Raw genomic sequence first — 6,036 nt, 5'->3', positions numbered from 1 at the left:
TCAAAAATCCAAAAAGATTTTCGTTTGTTGTGTCATTTAATTTTCGAAAATTCAAAAATCCAAAAAGATTTTCGTTTGTTTTGTCATTTAATTTTCGAAAATTCAAAAATTCAAAAAGATTATTGTTTGTTCTGCCTTTATTTTTGAAAAATCAAAACAACAAAAATATTTTGTTTCTTATTTCTTTTTAGTATTTTGTTGCAGATTCTCATGAGGATACAGAGGAGATTATGCTTGCTGTACTAGGGTCAGGTACATTTTTCGTATAAATCGATAAATTTGTCATCATTCGAACTCGTTAGGTTGTCCCTAGAAGCATGTTGCTGTATGTTGACCAAAGCCTCCATGACTCAATGTGTGTGTACGAAAGCCTTAATGAAATTATTCATACGAAGATTTCTTCCCAATCAGGCTTATATTCACATTAGTCTCTGAGCTACCTTACTCTTCTCAAAATGAGTTAAGAGTTTACTGTTTGGTCAAAACACAACAGAGGTACTTTTCGTGTCTTACATCAATCTTTTTCATCCATAAAGTTCTTACACAATCACACACGAAGACATATGTCCGAGAGGTCTCTGATCAAACCCATCGAGACTTAGATATATCAAAACTCTGTGTTTATGATCTGACATCATGAGACCGTGATGAAAGTGAAACCCAATTTTCATTACATTGTTTTTAAGGAATTGACGGGGAACTAAGTTCCAGATTTTCACGAAACTTTTGTTTCTGTACCAAAATTCGAAACTCCAAATCATATTCATTTCAAATGAGTGGTCTTCATCAAACATTCGAAACCCACGATGTTTGTTACCCAACAAGATCCAACACACAAATTTTTTTCTTGAATATGATTTCCGTGTGAGTTTCATTCGAATGTCCTAGTCATTTCAAAATTTTTCAAAGCCAACTTGTCACTGACTACACTGGTCAAACAAGTAATTTTTGTTACAATTTCTCACCTTATGTTTAGGATGAAATGTAACGAAATTTCAAACCATCCACGAAGCATTATAAAAGAAGCCCTTTGATACTTATCAACAAGTATTCGATTGTAATTCACGGGAACCCACACAAGCTATTGATCATTTCTCTTAATGATTAATGAAGTAATCTTTGCCCGGGATTTCATCTGCTTTTGTGTCAATGGTTTGAAATCACAATATCCCAAATTTTTCTTATATTTGTTTCTCGTCTATATTCTTTGGAACACTGCACTCACGAAATCCTTGAGGTTCTGAGTAATACCAACTCAGGCTGATGATTTCGAACTTCTGGCGTATGACTTCGCTTTTCATCCCAAAAGTGAAAGAGCCTTGCTTCCATTCGAAGGGTTTTGACGGTTACAATTTTCTTGGGGATTACAAGACAGACTGTTTATAAATGACGTATGGTATTCTGTCCGTTTTTCAAGGTGATGTGACAGCTACTTTTTGACGCATGGCTACTTTTACGCAGTAATGGTCTGATTTTCAAGGTGCCACGTCGGATATCATTAAATACATATCCCGCTTCAAATTCAAATTTAAGGGTTACATATAAAAGGGAATTCCAGGGGTTCATTGTCAGTTTACGCGATCAAAAAGCAAATTTCCCAAAATTCTCTGTTCATCATCATCTTCAAACCCTAACAATGGCGACTTCTGCTCATGTTGATTCTCATACCACTGAAGATGCCTCTTCATTCCCAATAATGAAGATTCAAGCAACAAACTACTACTTGGAGGGTGAAGTTTCTCAGTACCCGGAAGAATTAAAGATGCTCATAGTTGCTTTGAAGAACTCGGTTTTGGCCAAAGTGATGTTCAACTCTTTCTCTGTTCCATTGTCCTGGCTTTCTCAAGCAGGATCAACTGCGACATACAACAAAGCAACTAATACGATTACTTTTCATCTGGTGAACGACAAAAAGGTCAGGCAAACCAAGAAACTATTTTGCCAAATTCTTGATATTCCGAATTCGCCTCCATATGTTTCATTTACTTTTCCACAAATCGTTCACATGTTTAATGAGATGGGATATCAGCCACCATTGTCCAAGATTAGTGATTTTAAGAAATCTGGTCTTCCACGAATCTGGAATTTCTTATTTGGTATTTTTCTACGATGTTTGACTGGGAGATCGGCTGGCCTTGATAAAGGAAGAATGGAGGTTTATGTCATGGTTGCTGGAATCTACTATGATCTTCAAGTAGATTATTCTACACAGTTGTGGAAGGAATTCCAAAAGGGTGTAGAACACACGAATGCTATTCATGGTATTTCGTGTGCAAGATACTGGAGTTTGATTTTGCAACACTTTTACAATAAGGAAGGGATTTTGGTACCTACTGATGAAGACAAAGCAGTTTTTCAATCTTACCACTATCCGAAGGAGGTTACAGATAATGCTGATGTTTTTCCTACAGTTGCTCGTATTCCAGATGCGATGCTTAAAAGAGTTGATTCTTCGAACCCTGTATTGGTAGCCTATTTGACGACAATTGATTCTTCAATTAAAACTGGTGTTTTACTGGGAGGAGATGATAAGAAAACCAAGAAGTCGAGAAAGCATGAAACTGAGTCCAGATCTTCGAAATCTCCAAAGAAGAAGCCTGAAACAGTTGAAGTGACTGTTACTGAGACTCCAGTAATTGAGCCAATTATTGAAGAAATACAAGAACATGTAGTCCTTCCTTCGAAGACTGGCATGTTTCGAAGAATTAAAATGAAGTCCACTCACAAAAGCAAGTCTCCAACGCACAAAGTGGTTTGAAAACCTCAAATAACTCATCAAGGGATTCTAATTAGAGAAGTGCTCGCACCTGTTTCTCCGGTGTCCAAGAAAAGAAGAGCTGAGGATATGGCAAAAAATTTATCAAAGAAGAAGAAGAAGAAGACAAGAAAGCTGGTCATTTCTACTGAGTCAACTGAAGATGATGAAGAACGAATTCCTGAAACTCCTAAGAAGACAGTTGTCATACCACCCGAAGATTCGATTGCCAAATCAGTTCCTGAGGAGGTTCGAACTTTAGGCATCCCTGCACACGTATCTGATACGGATGCAAATGTCAATATGGGTGAAGGAGGTTTGAAAAATGAAGCTACAGGTCCATCTACTTCTACTCCTTTTGCAAGTATTGTTTCTTTACCATTATCTTCTACTCCTCTTACTTCAACAACAGATTCCCCAACATTCGAACACATTCTTGATCAACCCTTTACTTCTATTTTTTCTTCTCAATCTACTGAGCCACCCAAACCCACTTCACATGTTCAAGAAACCGTTTTTGTGGAGACAGAGACTGATAATGAGGGGTTTGGTGGTATGTTTAATGAATTGGAATTTCATGAAGACGAAGAACAGTTTCCTGATCATATGCTGCTGACCATGAAACAATTTAAAATCCTGAATCAGAAGTTGAATTCGATACTTCAATCCCAAGCTGATCTGGGGGGGGGGGGTGATTCATCTGTTTCAAGTCTGGAGATTGATTCGATGTTGAAGATGTTCGAAGCCAGAGTTGTGAGCAAAGTCTCTGGAATGCTTACAGACTCTGAATCACGAATTTTGGAGAAAGTTGATCTCAATGATCAAAACAATGAAATTCGAATCAATTCTCAAAATTCGAAATTTGCTGGTGATCTGAGAGAGTTGAAGAATGTTGCAAAGGAAAGACATGTTCTTTTTATTCAAGATGTGAAGAAAGTTTGAGAGGATGTAAACTTGCAAATTCACGAACTTCGTGAAGATATGAAAAGAGAAATAGCTATTATTCAACACGACTATGCATCATTGCATCAAAAGGTGGATATCATTTGTGACGCAGTCACTCGATTTGTTAAGTTGTATGAAAATTTGAGTCCTCAAATTACTCAACTTTCAACATCCGAAAGTGCAAGCTTTGAAGAAGTGCTTAAGTTGCTCAAGGAATTAAAAGAGATTTCTGATAGGCCGGTTTCTTCTCCATTGATTACTCCTGAATTTTTATCTCAGAAGTTTATCCAATTCGAAGCCATTCTCAACAAGCAACTAGCTCCTCTCTTTCGCATATCCAGTCTTCTTCCAACCACAAATGCCCCACCTGTTTTCACAGGGGTGCAAGGGGGAGAAAGAAAAAGTAGTGAGTCGAAGGCTAGTGGAGAAGATGTGAAAGTTGTGGGAAAAGTCTTTTCTTCGAAAATCCCTACAACAAAACCAATAATTGTTTCTGCTGAACAGGTGACTTCAACAGTCGTAACAACAATGTCAATTGCAAGACCAATTTCGAAAGGAATTGTGATTGGTAAATCTTCGGAGACTGGTGGGAGTGGTTCAAAACCAAAAGAGACAACTGAAAATCAAGTCTTGAAAGATAAAGGCAAGTCAATTGTTGTGGAAAAATCAAAAGAAGAAAAGAAGGCTGAAGTTGATGCTGAAATCGAAAAGCTCAGAATAGTTCAAAGCATTATGGCTCAGCGAGCAAATGATCCGAATGGAATGGATAAAGGGGATCCAACTAAACACTATAACTACGAAACAATCGAGGCCAAGGTTGCATTCAATCACATGTATTCATTTGAGAAGAAACCAAAGCAGAGTTATTTGGTCACAAATACTGATGCAAGCCAGCTGGATTTTCCCATAAACGAAATGATGTTTATCATGCCTCAGTTCAAAGCAGAAGGGAATTTTAAAAATAAAGATGAAGGTACAAACATGAAAATTCGTTTTCATGTTGTTCTTGGTAAAGCCCCTGAAGAAGTGTGGTCATTAATCAAAATCAAGAAGGTCATAAGTATGAAAAAGGATGTGGTTTTCGAAAACACAGTCCAAAATGTTAAGTATGTGGTTGCCAGGGCAAATGGAAATATTTGCGAATTCACTGTTGCAGATTTTCCATTAATGAACTTGTATGATCTTATACAAGTTGTATTACTTTTGAAAGACAAATCATTCTCATTCCTTCAAAACACAGAACCAGATGAATTCAAGATTGGAGTAGCTCACATCAAGATTTTTATCGAAAACTATTATGAGTGCTTGGCACTAACAGATGTTGAATTAGCTACTGCCAAAGGAATGGAAATTAAAGCTCCGATGGCTCCTACGAAGACTCAGGCGGATTTGAAGAAGTATGCTGATGGTGAAATTTGCCTGAAGCCTTTTGGAATTGTCTTCGCAGGACAAAGCTGGAAAGTCTAAACGGTTCTTATTCCAAGCAAGTGAAGTCGAGAGATATTCAACATCTCAATATACGAACTTGATTGTTCGTATGAATCATTGCAAGAAGAACAATGAAGGTGACAAGAAAGAGCTGAAGAAGATTATCTCCTGGTACACGGAGATTCGAAGAGTATTACTGTATTCCATCACACTTCTTACAAATTGAAGACTTCGATTATGATTACAAAGGGGGAGATTGTAAGGGTCGAATTGTTGTAATTAGTCGAAGTATGTTTTGGACTCTTCGAATGTTTTGTAATGTATTTTACTAGGGCGCTTTTATTCGAAGCTTTAGAGTCAATGCCTTGGTATATTTTTTGTATGCTTTCAGTTCCCTATAAATAGGGTTATTTACTAGAGTTAGATAAGAACTTTTACAGACTTGTCTATTGCACTCAGTAAAGAATTCGAAAGCATAATAGAGCGTAACAAGATCATATTTACATCCTGTGTTCAAATCTCACATTCTTACTTGAATTCATACTCTGATTAATTCATTACTCGATTCATTGTTTCATCACCCCTGAAAACGATTGACCATGCTCAAAGCATAAGACACATTAGGGCGAGTACACGTTATAACATACATGATCAAACCCACAACCGAAACAAATGGGACTCAACTCATATCAGCTATCTCTTCATCTGTACTAGGTCTTTGAGTCTTACTCAACTTGACAGTACTATTAATGGGTAGCTCCCTTTTCTTGGAGTTTTCCATACTAAACCCGTTTTAGTACCTTGTCCAAGTATGTAATCTGACTAAGACGAATAAGTCTTTTCTTTCTATCCCTCAACATCCTTATCCCAAGAATATAGGTTGCTTCCCCTAAATCATTCATGGCGAA

The sequence above is a fragment of the Lactuca virosa genome, chromosome 6 (genome assembly GCF_052849685.1).
Source record: "Lactuca virosa cultivar CGN04683 chromosome 6, Lactuca_virosa_CGN04683_v6, whole genome shotgun sequence".
Taxonomy (NCBI): Eukaryota; Viridiplantae; Streptophyta; class Magnoliopsida; order Asterales; family Asteraceae; genus Lactuca; species Lactuca virosa.
Note: the sequence above shows the minus strand (reverse complement) of the source record.